This window comes from Jaculus jaculus, chromosome 12 (genome assembly GCF_020740685.1).
Source record: "Jaculus jaculus isolate mJacJac1 chromosome 12, mJacJac1.mat.Y.cur, whole genome shotgun sequence".
NCBI classification, from domain to species: Eukaryota; Metazoa; Chordata; class Mammalia; order Rodentia; family Dipodidae; genus Jaculus; species Jaculus jaculus.
This window is the reverse complement of record NC_059113.1, coordinates 5,280,098-5,293,870: the sequence shown is the minus strand read 5'-3', so window position 1 is coordinate 5,293,870 and position 13,773 is coordinate 5,280,098. Positions and strand designations below refer to the sequence as shown.

The 13,773-nt window shown below is 44.9% G+C and overlaps 1 non-coding gene across 1 annotated transcript; it reads right to left on the bottom strand.

Annotated features, from left to right (window-relative positions):
* Positions 1–11,257: 11,257 nt before the first annotated feature.
* On the bottom strand, positions 11,258–11,386 carry LOC123453929. Its single transcript, XR_006633097.1, has one exon. It is a non-coding gene; the product is annotated as a small nucleolar RNA SNORA33 (small nucleolar RNA).
* Between the last annotated feature and the right edge of the window lie 2,387 nt (positions 11,387–13,773).

The following is a 13,773-nucleotide window of genomic DNA, read 5'->3' as shown; positions in this document are numbered from 1 at the left end:
GACGTGGGTGAGTTTGCGTGTGAGTGCAGGTGCGTGTGTGCTCCAGCACGTGTGTGACGTGGGTGAGTTTGCGTGTGAGAGCAGGCACGTGTGTGCTCCAGCACGCGTGTGTGACGTGGGTGAGTTTGCGTGTGAGTGCAGGCACGTGTGTGCTCCAGCACGCGTGTGTGATGTGGGTGAGTTTGTGCGTGAGTGCAGGCGCGTGTGTGCTCCAGCACGCGTGTGTGACGTGGGTGAGTTTGCGTGTGAGTGCAGGCGCGTGTGTGCTCCAGCACGCGTGTGTGACGTGGGTGAGTTTGCGTGTGAGAGCAGGCACGTGTGTGCTCCAGCACGTGTGTGTGACGTGGGTGAGTTTGTGTGTGAGAGCAGGTACGTGTGTGCTCCAGCACATGTGTGTGACGTGGGTGAGTTTGCGTGTGAGTGCAGGCGCGTGTGTGCTCCAGCACGCGTGTGTGACGTGGGTGAGTTTGCGTGTGAGTGCAGGCGCGTGTGTGCTCCAGCACGCGTGTGTGATGTGGGTGAGTTTGCGTGTGAGAGCAGGCACGTGTGTGCTCCAGCACGTGTGTGTGACGTGGGTGAGTTTGTGTGTGAGTGCAGGCACGTGTGTGCTCCAGCACATGTGTGTGATGTGGGCGAGTTTGTGTGTGAGAGCAGGCACGTGTGTGCTGCAGCACACGTGTGTGACGTGGGTGAGTTTGCATGTGTGTAGGCACGTGTGTGCTCCAGCACGCGTGTGTGACGTGGGTGAGTTTGCGTGTGAGTGCAGGCGCGTGTGTGCTCCAGCACACGTGTGTGACGTGGGTGAGTTTGTGTGTGAGTGCAGGCGCGTGTGTGCTCCAGCACACGTGTGTGACGTGGGTGAGTTTGTGTGTGAGTGTAGGCACGTGTGTGCTCCAGCACACGTGTGTGACGTGGGCGAGTGTGCGCGTGGGCGCAGGCGTGTGTGTGCTCCAGCACATGTGTGGAGGGCAGAGAATAATTTTACATGTCAGTCCTTACCTTCTACCAAGTTTGAGGTAAAGTCAACTACTATGGTCACAAGACTAACTGCCCACAAGCTTCCAGAAGATTCTCCCACAACATTTCCTGTTACCCATGTGTAGGACAACTAGGTCCTCAACTCAGCTCATGACTTGGCATGTACAAAAGACAAGGGAACATGGGCTGGAGAGATGGCTCAGTGGTGAAGACGTTTGCCTGCAAAGCCAAAGGATCCTGGTTCTATTCTCCAGGACCCATGTAAGCCCGATGCACAAGGGGACGCATACATCTGGAGATCGTTTGCAGTGGCTGGAGCCCTGGAACGTGCATTCTCTCTCTGTCTCTCCCTCTTTGTCTCTCTCTCAAATAAGTAAATAAATAAAATATAAAAGAACAAGGGAACAAAGATAACTGGCACCCAGCTGGGAGGCTTTTGTTTTTGTCTTCGTTTTTCGAGGTAGGGTCTCGCTCTAGCCCAGGCTGACCTGGAATTCACTCTGTAGTCTCAGGGTGACCTCGAACTCACAGCAATTTTCCTACCTCAGTCTCCTGAGTGCTGGGATTAAAGATGTGCACCATCATGCCCGGCCTGCATCATTTTTTAATATTGGTGAGACGAACACCCAACTCATTCTTGCCTCATTATCCCTGATTCCACCCTGTCACCGTCAGTCACACTCCCCTCGTTTTTCCTGATTCAAAGCATAGTCTGGAAAAGGCTCTCAAAATCAGAACAGGCAGTGTGGACTGGGACCCTTTCTAAGGGATTATAGCTGGACAACTATGGGTTTGGCTTGTTTTGGTTTAGTTTGTTTTGGTTTGGGTTTTTCAAAGTTGGGTCTTATGCTAGCCCAGGCTGACCTGGAACTCATTCTGTAATTCCTGGATGGCCTTGAACTCACAGTGATTCTCCTGCCTCTGCCTCCCAAGCGCTGGGATAAAAGGTGTGTGCCACTACACCTGACAACTTTTTTTTTTTTTTTTTTGGTTTTTTGAGGTAGGGTCCAGGCTGACCAGGAATTAACTATGTAGTCTCAGGGTGGCCTCGAACTCACGACGATCCTCCTACCTCTGCCTCCCAAGTGCTGGGATTAAAGGCGTGCACCACCATGCCTGGCTGGCAACTATAGTTTTTAAAAAATCTGTTTAGTTGGGGCTGGAGAAATGATTAGCAGTAAAGACACTTGCCTGCAAAGCCAAAAGACCCAGATTCAATTCCTTAGGACCCACATAAACGAGATGCACAAGGCCGTGCATGCACCTTAGTTCGTTTGCAGTGCTAAAGGCCCTGGTACACTCATTCTCTCTCTCAAATACATAAAATATATTAAAAAAATCTGTTTAGTTGGACTGGGGAGATGACTCAGTAGCTAAAGATGCTTGCTTGCAAAACCTGATGGCCTGAGTTCAGTTCTCTAGTACTCACACAAAGCAGATGCATGTTCTGAAGTTCATTTGCAGCGACAGGAGGCCCTGGCACGCGTGCGCTCTCTCTCTCTCTCTCTCTCTCTCTCTCTCTCTCTCTGTGTGTGTGTGTGTGTGTGTGTGTAGTTCTCTAATAAATAAATAAATATATATCTTGTTTTTTTGAGGTAGGGTTTCACTCTGGCCCAGGCTGACCTGGAATTAACTATATAGTCTCAGGGTGGCCTCGAACTCGCAGCGATCCTCCTACCTCTGCCTCCCAAGTGCTGGGATTAAAAGCATGTGCCACCATGCCCGGCCTAATAAAAATATTTTAAAAATCTCTTTGGTCACTGAAGTCCCAGGAAGCTCAGGAGAAAGAGGAAACCACAGCCAAGAAGTCCCTACTTAATGTCTCCGGTCATGGTGGGAATATTCTGAGAAAGGCAGAAAAGAAGCGACAACAGGAAACTGTTGCTGTGAATGAGGTGTTGACGGGACTTTTACCTAAGAATGCTCAGCTGTGTGTGGTAGGGGCTTAGAGGGTTCTGGGGATGGAATCTCTAAGGTGAAGGTTAAGCAGCTATAACCAACTCAGGGGCTTATAGACACAGTTTTCCCCCCAGAGATGGCCCAGACTGGTGGTGGGGTCCTACTCCACCTGTTCACTTAGGGCCTCAGTTTCCTTCTGTCTTGCTCAGCCTTGAGCATTGACACTCATACAATTGGAGCAACAGTCAGCAAGTGGGGAAGGACCTGCAGCCAACGTCTCCAGACCCGACCTGGAAATATGAGACATCACGTTTGCTCACACTTCACTGGCAAGACGGTCACTGTCTGACTACACATGGCTTCTCAAGTCTCAGAAATGTAGCCTTACTGGGCTGCCCTGTATGCAGCCATAACTTACTATGTGAAAACAATGAAAAGAGTGGAGCTTGGCAGATAGTCAGCAGTCGGCTTTACAGACGGCTGGGAACTCCCTTCAAGAAACTGAAAAATAGTCATTGAAAAATAACCCATGTCAATCATTAATGTGGGGATTAAAAGTGTGCACCACCATATCTGGCCACAAACATTTATTTTGTTTGTTTTCGAGGTAGGGTCTCACTTTAGCCCAGGCTGACCTGGAATTCACTGTCCAGTCTCAGGGTGACCTTGAACTCACAGTGATCCTCCTACCTCTGCTTCCAAGTGCGGGGATTAAAGGCATGCACTATCACACCCAGCCATTATTCTTTTTTTCAGAAAAAAAATATTTATTTGCAAGCAGGGAAAGACAGAAAAAGAGAGACAATGCCAGGGCATAGTACCACTGCAAACAAATTCCTAATACGCATGCCACTTTGTGAATCTGGCTTTATGTGGGTACTGGAGACTCAAACCTGGGTCCTCAGGCCAGCACCTTAACCACTAAGCTGATTCTCCAGCCTTTCATCTTTTAAAAATTTTTGCCTTTATTTAAAATTTGTTTGCCTTTTTTGTTTTGTTTTTTTGAGGTAAGGTCTCACTCTAGCCCAAGCTGACCTTGAATTCAGTATGTAGTCGTGGGCTGGCCTTGAGCTCATGGAAATCCTCTTCTGCACTAGACCCTGAACCTTGAAAGATGTGATAGAGATTGACGTAGAGCTGAGCACTCCTCTGTCACTTCTCAGCACCATGGTGCCTTTTGGGTCACGCTAGTGGTCACTGCCATCGGAAAAGAGAAGCTTCTCTAACCAAAAGTGAGAGTAGGGGACTGGAGAGATGGCTTAGTGGTTAAGCGCTTGCCTGTGAAGCCTAAGGACCCCAGTTCAAGGCTCGGTTCCCCAGGACCCACGTTAGCCAGATGCACAAGGGGCGCACGCATCTGGAGTTCGTTTGCCCTGGCTGGAAGCCCTGGTGCACCCATTCTCTCTCTCTCTCTCCCCCTCTTTCTCTGTCACTCTCAAATAAAGAAATAAAAATAAACAAAAAATATTTTTTAAAAAAGTGAGAGTAGGGCTGGAGAGATGGCTTAGCAGTTAAGGCACATGCCTGCAAAGCCTAAGGACCCAGGTTCGATTCTCCAGGTCCCACATAAGCCAGATGCACATGGTGGCACATGCAGTGGCTAGAGGCCATGGCATGCCCATTCTTTCTCTGTCTCTCTCCCCCTCTCTTCCTCTCTATCTCAAATAAATAAATGAAAATAAAATCTTAAAAAAAATAAGAAAGTGAGAGTAGCATTAATATATGGCTATGAATGTTAATAAAAGTGCTTACAGGGCAGTTTGGTGAGTATGATATATGCATTTAGCCAGACATCAGTAGGCGTTATACCCCTAGGGCTATGACTTCTCCTGTCATAAGTTTTCAGTGTCAAGCATGTCCAATTAGACAGTGGTTGGTTTCCTCCATAACAAACATACCACTATTGCATCTGTCCAATCACTTGGCCTGGCTGGCCCAACTTAAGGCTTGCAGTGTCCACTGTTGTTTATTATCACTGGTGATTTCTCTCTCTCTCTCTCCCCACTATGGAACTATAAGCAGCATAGCTTTTTTCCATCTTTATGTCAGCTGTTCTACAGGGGGCTGGTTTTCAGCTCAGCTCCAGCTTGATTTCTCAGTGACCTTGCAGCCCTATCATGTGGAGTCTTCAGCAGTAGGGTCTTACCATCTATTTCTGGTGGGAAACCAAGAGCCTCGGCAATGACCTGTAATGTTTTAGGGTCATCAGAGACCTCCCTGGCCAACAACTCACTGGAAGGTATCCCATCCCTGGCACTGAAATTTTTCCTTAAAATTTTTTTCAAAATTTATTTGTGTGTAAGGAGAGAGAGAGAGAGAGAGAGAGAGAAGGAAAGAGAGAACGGGTGTGCCAGGGCCTCCAGCCACTGCAAACAAACTCAAGATACATGCACCATTATGTATCTGGCTTTCCATGGGTACTGGGAAACTGACCTCTAGTCATTAGACTTTGTAGATAAGTGCCTTAACTGCTGAGCCATCTCTCCAGCTCCACACTGAAGTTTTTCTAAGTAATGCTTTATGGTAGTTTGGGGATATTCTAAATAGAGTGGCGATAAACATTCTTGTGCAAACATTTTATTGGATATGCACACTTGTTATTTGTGTTGGTTATGTACTTGGAAATGAAAGAACTGGTGGATCTAGGTTTAACTTTAGAAACTGTCAGATGATTTTCCAAGTGGTTGGCCTAACTTGCACATCACCAATAGTCCGTGAGGGTTCCAGTCAATCCTCATTCTTTTTGGCATTTGGCATTGGTGTTTCTTTTCATCTTAGCCATTCTGGTAAGTGGAGTCATCTTACTATGTTTTTTGTTTTGTTTTGTTTTTCAAGGTACAGTCTTGCTGTAGTCCAGAGTGATCTGGAATTCACTATTTAGTCTCAGACTGGCCTTGAACTCATGGTGACCCTCCTACCTCTGCCTCTCAAGTGCTGGGATTAAAGATGTGCTTAGCGGTATGTGCCACCATACTGGCTTATTGTGGTTTTAATTTGTTAATTTTATTTTGTTTTGTTTTGTTTTTTGAGGTAGGATTTCGCTGTTGTCCAGGCTGACCTGGAATTCACTGTGTAGATTCAGAGTAGCCTTGAATTCACAGTGATCCTCCTACCTCTGCCTCCCAAGTGCTGGGATTAATGGCGTGTGCTACCATGCCCAGCTGTTAAGATTTTGTTATGAAAAATAATGTATTTTATATAAATGTTGAAAATTTACAGAGCACAAAAAAAAAAAAAATCAATCAAATTATTCCTATTCTACTACCACCCCGAACTTTATTGGATTTGGGGTGTGTACGAACAAGTTCACGGTCATACTGTCACCAGCCATGTAAGAAAAATACCCATTTTTTTCTGAATTGGTATTATTTTTAAAACTTGTTAGTTTTGGTACTTCTATATGGCTTCACTTAACATTTCTTTCTCCCTCTCCTAGGGAAATTGGATTAAAAATGGTGTTTTTTGAGCTGGTCATGACAGTGTACAGCTTTAATCCCAACACTCAGGAGGCAGAGGTAGGAGGATTACCATGAGCACAAAACCAGCCTAGGACTACAGAGTGAGTTTCAGGTCAGCCTGGGCCCCCAAAACAGACAGACTTTCAACCCTATTTAATTTAATCTAAAAATTCTGGCAAAACTGAGACAAGGAAGACATACATACTTAAAGAAAAGAAAGAGAAAGCTGGGCGTGGTGGCGCATGCCTTTAATCCCAGCATTGATGAGGCAGAGGTAGTAGGATCACCGTGAGTTTGAGGCCACCCTGATGTTACATAGTGAATTGCAGGTCAGCCTGAGCTGGAGTGAGACTCGCAAAACCAAAAGAGAGAGGTTGAGAGAGAGAGAAAAAAAAGCTGCCTTGCTCTGCAAATGAAGTGAAAATTACCTCAAAATTATTAAGATAGGGAGGCAGGAGTGGTGGCGCATGCCTTTAATCCCAGCACTCGGAGGCAGAGGTAGGAGGATCACCATGAGTTTGAGGGCACTCTGAGACTACGTAGTGAATTTCAGGTCAGCCTGGGCTAAAGCGAGACCCTACCTCAAAAAAAAAAAAAAAAATTACTAAGCTAATAAATGAAAAACAAGATACAACAAACAAATAACAGAAAAAAGGATACAACACAAATGTGCTACAGTTTCATCTTTAAGATAGTGAATTTCTCATCGTTATCATTTCTCTCCTTGCGTCCATTTCTTTTTTATCCTTTAGAAAAGCTTCATAATTTATTGCTGTATCCCACACATTTTTATTAAAACTAAAAAAATTGAGTTGAAGAGATGGTTTAGCAGTTAAGGTGCTTGCCTGAAAACCTTACAGATCCGGGTTTAATTCCCATGTGAAGCCAGATGTACAAGGTGGTGCATGTGTCTGGAGTTCCTTTGCAGTGGTTGGAGGCCCTGGCATGCCCATTGTCCCTCTCTCTTTCTCTTATAAATAACATATATATAATTCATTATATTTATTATTATTACATATATATTTTATATATAAATATATATTTCTATAATATATTTTAATGTTACATATATAAATATGTTATATATCAAATAATATGTAAATATATCATTTAATATATTTAATAATTATTTAATATATTTATAGATGTTTGATAATTATTTATTTGTATTTATATGTTAAAATATATATTTTGTTTTTCTTTTTTGGGGGGGGGTAAGGTCTTGCTCTAGCCCAGGCTGACATGGAACTCACTATGTAGTCTCAAGGTAGCTTCAAATGTGTATCAATCCTCCTAACTTTTCCTCCTAATTGCTGGGATTAAAGGCATGTGCCACCATGCCTGACTAAATAAAATATTTTTAAAAATTATTTTGGGGATGGAGAGATTGCTTAGTGGTTAAGGTGCTTGCCTGCAAAGCCAAAGGACCCAGGTTCAACTTCCCAGGACCCACATAAGTCAGATGCACAAGATGGTCCATACATCTGGAGTTCATTTACAGCATTTGGAGGCCCTGGTATGTCCATTCTCTCTCTCTCTTTCTCTCTGCCTCTTTCTCTCACTCTCAAATAAAAATAAAGTATTTTTAAAAATTACTGTAGCTGGGTGTGGTTTAATCCCAGCACTCAGAGGCAGAGGTAGGAGGATTGTCGTGAGTTTGTGGCCACCCTGAGAATATACAGTGAATTCCAGGTCAGCCTGAGATGCCTTGATAAGTGAAAAAAAAAAAAATACTGTGATTTTGAATGGAATTTTTATTGATATGTTTATTTTTCTGTTCTTAAATAATAAAAATAAGACATTTGAGGCTGGGAAGATAGCTTAGTGGCTAAAGGCACTTGCTTGCAAAGCCTTCCAGTCCTAGGGGGGTTGCTTGGTTATGCTCCTGGCAAACACTGCTTTTGCTGGATATGGGGAAGGGTCTGACAGCTGTCAATCAAATGCCCACCTGCCCCAGCCACATAGCTTCTGCCATTTAAAAGAAAAATATTAAGGGGGTGCTTATAACAAAGACTTGACATGCAGTTAATTTTCTAGTCAACATTGTTCAATAATGTTTAACTTTGAGCCAAATCACCTCAGACTAGGTTAGGGTCTCTTGATCTGTGTTGAATCTATCTCCTCAAATGTTTATCATCTATGTTGAGCATATCCAAATTCCTTTATTCTGACTTTTTGAAAGCCACAACTTATTATCTGTAATTATACTACTGGGCAATAGTACACCAGAGCTTTTTTATTTTTGTCTAAGTGTAATTTGGTATCCATTGATCAACCTACCCCTATGTCTTTCACCATTTGTCTTTGTATTATTGAGTCATATAAAAAGAAAAAGAGGGCTGGAGGGATGGCTTAGTGGTTAAGGCATTTGCCTGCAAAGCCAAAGGATCCTGGTTTGATTCCCCAGGACCCATGTTAGCCAGATGCACAAGGGGGCACAAGTATCTGGAGTTCATATTTTGCAGTGGCTGCAGGACCTGGAGCGCCCATTCTCTCTCTCTCTTTCCCTCTTCCCCTTTCTCTGTCAAATAAATAAATATAAAATAAATAAATAAAGTGGTGGGTGTGGTGACACACACCTTTAATCCCAGCACTTGGGAGGCAGAGATGAGAGGATCACTGTCAGTTTGAGGCCAGTCTGGGACTACATAGTAAATTCCAGGTCAGCCTGGGCTAGAGTGAGACCTTACCTCAAAAAACAAAAGCAAAACAAAACAAACACTTAAAAGAGAAATTTCCTTTTCTCTCAGCTTATTAGGACAGAAGAGAAAACAAAAAAGGCCATGTTCATTAGATCATTTAAAGAAATGTGGCTGGAGAGATGGCTTAGCAGTTAAGCGCTTGCCTGTGAAGCCTAACAAGGACCCTGGTTTGAGGCTCTTCGAGTCTCAGTTCCCCAGGACCCACATAAGCCAGATGCATAGGTGGCGAATGCATCTGGAGTTCGTTTGCAGTGCTGGAGGCCCTGGTGTGCCCTTTTCTCTCTCTCTCTCTCTCTGCTTCTTTTTCTCTCTGTCCATCAAGTAAATAAAAATAAGGTGAAACAATTTTAAAAATAAAAATAAAATAGGGCTGGAGAGATGGCTTAGCGGTTAAGCACTTTGCCTGTGAAACCTAACGACCCTGGTTTGAGGTTCGATTCTCCAGGACCCCTGTTAGCCCGATGCACAAGGGGGCACACACGCCTGGAGTTCATTTGCAGTGGCTAGAGGCCCTGGTGTGCCCATTCTCTCTCTCTGTATCTCTCGGTCTGCCTCTTTCTCTCTGTTTGTCACTCTCAAATAAATAAGTAAATAAATAAATAATAAAGAAAGAAATAGTGCTTAAAAGGTGTCTATAGTTCTTAACTATTTAAACAAAAAACTGCTAGTCTGGTGGCCTCAACCCGAGAGCCCCAGGCAAATAGGACTAGATGAATGGCACCGAGAGTCAATCTTGACTCAATTAGGCGGAATCAATCTTGTCACTGAGTTCCCAAGGAAATTCAATTACAGGTCAAGTGCAGGAAGCCTGGTAATTGTGGCTTAAGCAGCAGAAATGACAGGTGGTCAATAGCAGCCTGGGGATGAGTTTGACTTCAATGCGCGGGAACCCGCAGTGAGAGGCGAAAGGTGAGAGTTGATAAGAGGTAAGGGCTCACAGAGGCCATGAATCAACCGCCAGGGGATCCTGCCGAAGCACGGAGGCGCTGGTCAGACCGGCCCCTGGAAAGGGTACTGCTGCCCATGCCCAGTTGCTGGCCATGATCTGTGTGATTCCTAAGGGCCTAGAAGGAACCTCCAGGGCCAGTGCCTGCAGTCCATATGGGCAAAAAGTCTAGTATCCAGGCCAGAGTGAAGGTCACATGGCCGGCCTGCAAGAAGAGGGCTTTGTGTGATGGTGATGGAGACACCGCTTCTGAGGAAGTCAGCGTGCCTGGAAATCCTCTTTCCCTGCTAAACAGAGAGCGATGCTCTCTCTAGTGGCTGCATAGATATTGCAAGAGTCTTTGTAACTGAAAATTCAGAAGCCAGGAAGAAATCATTCCACTACATTAAAGATGAGCTTTTAGCTGGGCGTGGTGGTGCACACGTTTAATCCCAGCACTCAGGAGGCAGAGGTAGGAGGAACACTGTGGTGGTTTGATTCAGGGGTCCCCCATAAACTCAGGTGTTCTGAGTGCTAGGTTCCAGGTGATGGAGATTTGGAAATTGACGCCTCCTGGAGGCAGTGTACTGTTGGGGGCAGGCTTATGGGTGTTATAGCCAGTGTCCCCATGCCAGTGTTTGGCACACTCTCCTGTTGTTATTGTCCACCTGATGTTGGCCAGGGGGTGATGTCCACCCTCTGCTCATGCCATCGTTTTCCCCTGCCATCATGGAGCTTCCCCTCCAGCCTGTAAGCCAAAACAAACCTTATTTTTTTTGTTTTCTCCTCAAATTGCTCTTGGTTGGGTGATTTCTTCCAGCAATGTGAACCTGACTGCAACAATCACCATGAGTTTGATGCCACCTTGAGACTACATAGTGAATTTCAGATCAGCCTGGGCTAGAATGACACCCTGCCTCGAAAAACCCATATGTTTTTGTGTATTATTTTAATTTTTTATTCATTTAATTTTTGAGAAAGAGAGAGGGAGAGGTAGGTAGATACAGAGAGAAAGAAAGAGAGAATGGGCATGCGAGGGCCTCTAGCCACTGCAAATGAACTCCAGATGCATGCACCACCTTGTGCATCTGGCTCACATGGGTCCTGGGGAATCAAACCTGGGTTCTTAGGCTTTACAGGGAAGCATCTTAACTGCTAAGCCATCTCTCCAGCCCCATGTTGTGACTGTTAAGTCTGTAAGTCTATGACTTATTTAAAGAGTTCTGAGACTAAGAATAAGATGAAGCAAAAAACTGGTTACATATTTTAGATAGCTTAGACCACGTTTTTATTATTATTGTAGCCATTTTCAGGGACCTTAACAGTTGTCCTTAAGGCTCATAACGTGGCATCACTATTGCCAGCTTAGCTTTTCTTCATTTCTGCAGAAACACATTCAGATAAGCAGACCACTTGGCTGGTTTAAACCACTGGTCACGCCTTTCCTTGTTGTTGGAGACAAGGTCTCACTATAGAACCAAGGCCTGGGTCTCCCATGTGCTGGGATTAAAGGCACACCCGACCACAAGTATCTATTTGATGAAAATATTTCAAAAAATCTTCCTGTTCTTAAAAATTAGAGTCACCCGGGCATAGTGGTGCACGTCTTTAATCCCAGCACTCAGAAGGCAGAGGTAGGAGGATAACTGTGCGTTTGAGGCCACCCTGAGACTACATGGCGAATTCCAGGTCAGCCTGGGCTAGAGTGAGACCCTACCTCAGAAAAACAAAAACAAACAAAAAGTCAGAGTCCAGGGCTGGAGAGATGGCTTAGAGGTTAAGGCACTTGCCTGAGAAGACTGAGGATCTTGGTTCAATTCCCCAGGACCCACATAAGCCAAATACACAAGGTGGCGCATGCGTCTGGAATTTATTTGCAGTGGCTAGGGACCCTGCCTTACCCATTCTCTCTCTCTCAAATAAATAAATGAATGAATAAAAATATTAAAATATCAGAGACTACTCAACATAATTTATCATTACTAATAGCAGAACTATCATATGAAGATAAATTAGACTGGACTATGACAAGAGTGGTCCCCAGGGATAGCTCCAGTTTGAAGGCTTTTTGTCTCTATTCCAATAGACAAGGGTCTTTCTGACTCTTGAATTTATTTATTTATTTGATTTTATTTTTTTGGTTTTTCAAAATAAGGTCTCACTGTAGCTCAGGCTGACCTGGAATTCACCAGGAAGTCTCAGGGTGGCCTTGAACTCAAGGTGATCCTCCAACCTCTGCCTCCTGAGTGCTGGGATTAAAGGTGTGTGCCACCTCGCCTGGCTCTGGCTCTTGAATTTTAATCTCTACGGAAGCTGGACTGTCTTTTTATAGCCTGTCTATCCTTTATTTCAGCTGCCATCTCTCCAGGCTGGGAGCACCTGAGTCTTCCTAAAACGAGGAGGCCCCTCCTATGTGCAAAGCTGTTCTTTCAGGGGCTTTCTGAGTCCTGTAGACTTCTGCCTTTGGTCAGTGCTCAGTACTTGACTCCATGACTTCACCACTATGGAGACTTGCTCAGTCCGTCACGGCTCCTCCTCTCTCTGCTGCTCCTTCCCCGAGTCACTCTTTCACTATCTCTCCCAAACCTTCATGCTTCCACCTTGGGACTCCTCCTTAAGGTAAATAGACTTCTTTGAATAAATTGTGTATTATTTATGATGAGCATTAGAATATCTGACAGAACAGTTTAAGAGAGGAAAGACTGGGTTGGAGAAATGGCTTAGCAGTTAAGGAATTTACCTTGGAAGCCTAAGGACCCAGGTTCAATTCCCCAGGACTCACGTAAGCCAGATGCACAAGGGGTTGCATGCGTCTGGAGTTCATTTGCAGTGGCTGGAGGCCCTGGCATGCCCATTCTCTTTTTCTCTCTAACTACCTCTCCTCCCCTCAAGTAAATAAATAAAATATTTTTTAAGAATAGAGAGGAAAGATTTATTTTATTTTTGGTAGAGGATTCCAGTCCATCATAGTGGGGAAAGGCGGAGGCTCTTCACATTGGGGGTGAGGGGCACAGGAAATGGAGAGTTTGGACTAGAACCAAGGGCCAGGCTATAACCTTCAAAAGCCAGTCTGGTGACCTGCTTCCTTGATTTCATGTCTGCAAATCAACTAAAGAATTGGCAATCCAGACTAGAGAAAATGATTTTTAAATCACCACATATTATTCAAACATCACAGGGATGTGAGGGAGGGAAAGGAATGAGGAAGAGGAAGAGAAAGAGAAGGTTAAAAAATATGAGAAGGGATTTAAAAAAAACATGCACTTCTATAGAGATTAAAAGTAAAAACAATAATAAAAGTGTCCCTTCCCAACCAGTTATGGCTGCCTGGGTGGGAGAGAATAATCTTACAGGTGTGGAGACCCAGGTGTGTTGGTGTGTGAAGCTTGGGTGATGATTAAAAAAAAATAGCACCTCTTCTGTGTGTCCACTCCCCCCCACAACAAAATGTATTTTAGAATTCGTGCTCAGCACACTGGACACACCTGCACCAGGTGTCCCAGCCAACCAGCCTGGGCTCAGAGGAGGACTCCACCTGCACCTGGGCAGGGCGTGAGCTCCAGGGAGATCTGATTGGGTGAGACAGGCAAAGGCTGAATCCCGCAACTGGAGCAGGCTGGGCAGAGGTGTAGTGAGGGTGTGACAGAGATCATCCTAACATCCCTCCCCTAAGGGCTGTCTCTTTCTGCCTAGTCCAAAAACTACTTGCCCAATCTGGTCTCCACATTTCTAAAGGTCCAACAGCCTTCAAAACACTGCCTACCAGGCCAGGAGAGGTGGGGCACGTCTTTAAATCCCAGCACTCGGGAGG